At 34.4% G+C, this 1,311-nt stretch overlaps 1 pseudogene across 1 annotated transcript; it reads left to right on the top strand.

Moving 5' to 3' along the window:
- The first annotated feature begins 121 nt into the window (after positions 1-121).
- Positions 122-591, top strand: LOC105808498 (annotated as a pseudogene). The gene has a single exon (XR_001137385.1). The product of XR_001137385.1 is annotated as an mRNA cap guanine-N7 methyltransferase pseudogene (transcript).
- The last annotated feature ends 720 nt before the right edge of the window (positions 592-1,311 follow it).

The raw sequence follows: 1,311 nt of genomic DNA, 5'->3' as shown, positions 1-1,311 counted from the left end.
AAATTTTTTAATATTCTCTCTACAATGAGGTTTTTTAAAAATCCTAGTTAGTCATGGAAATTAAATTGTAGTTAAATTTGTTTTAAAGTCTTAGTGTTTACGAATATCAAATTTTTGCCATTCCAGTGTTAGTGTATGAAGTTTTGCCATCAGTTCAAGTAATCAACAATGGAAAAGTCTGCAAATGCAGAGGAATATGAAAAGATGTCTCTTGAACAGGCAAAATCCTCAGTAAATTCTGAAACAGAGTCTTCATTTAGTATTGATGAAAATACAACAGCGTCTGGAATTGGGCTTTCTGAAAAGACTCCTATCTATGAGCAAGCAGATACACCAAGAAAGAGGAAAGAGTTTGAAGATAATCTTGTAAAGGAAAGTTGCAGTCGTGGGGAAGATAATCCATCCAAGAAAAGAAAACTTGATGCTAAAATTGTCCCAGAGGAAAAAGGTTCTGGTGATGATGAAGGCATGTCAAAGAAAAGAAAAAGAGAAATCGATGTTCCAAAAGATGAACCTTCTGCTGGAGATGGCACTCAAAAAAAGAGAAAAATAGAACTTGAGGATGTTCCTGAAAAGCATAAAGTATGTTGAATCTATTTTATTTGTAATCGAGTATGGTCACTCGAAATGTATAGAGCAGCAGTAGAATAATCTGTGTTATTTTAGAACTCTTATTCTACTAGAAACTTGAAAGCCAGTTTTTATATTTGCTTTTTCTTAATGTTTTAAAAAAGCCAAGAGTATGAGGTCCAAGTGATTTACCCTTTTCCTTTTTTATTAGGTGTTCATCTCCTTTATCTAAAGAAGTTAAGATTATCACTTAAAATGATAAATTTCAAAATCATACCCAGGTTTATATCCCTTTATTAATGTAATTCCTTAAACTATAATTGTTCCCAATTTATTTATGTATTTTCCATACAGTTTTAGTTAAGTGGATGCAAACGCCTGATATTTAGCAAGGATGTTATAAGAACAAGGGAAAGGAAGTCATTTCATCTGGGAATACTATATTAGAAAGGAATCTGAGGCAGAATCTGGAGTTGGAGGAAAAGAGTACTTTAATGAATATGTAAAATTCTGCCATCGGCCCTGAAGAGGAAAGTGGCCAGTAGGCCAGGCTTTTGTTGTTTGTCGAGTGTGAATCCTTGTAACAGAGGGGAGCTTATATTTTAAATGCAGTTTGCAAATTTTTATTAGCAGAACCATAGGTAAAAGAGGAGGCACTTTGGCTGAAATGGGAGAGGTGGGGGAATCTGAAGCCCTTTACCTACCGTGGCATTTTTACAGAATACCTAGCTCCTCAAGGAG

This window comes from Propithecus coquereli, unplaced genomic scaffold (genome assembly GCF_000956105.1).
Source record: "Propithecus coquereli isolate 6110/MARCELLA unplaced genomic scaffold, Pcoq_1.0 Scaffold1751, whole genome shotgun sequence".
Classification (NCBI taxonomy): Eukaryota; Metazoa; Chordata; class Mammalia; order Primates; family Indriidae; genus Propithecus; species Propithecus coquereli.
The sequence above is the reverse complement of the archived record's forward strand: the minus strand, read 5'-3'. Positions and strand labels throughout refer to the sequence as shown.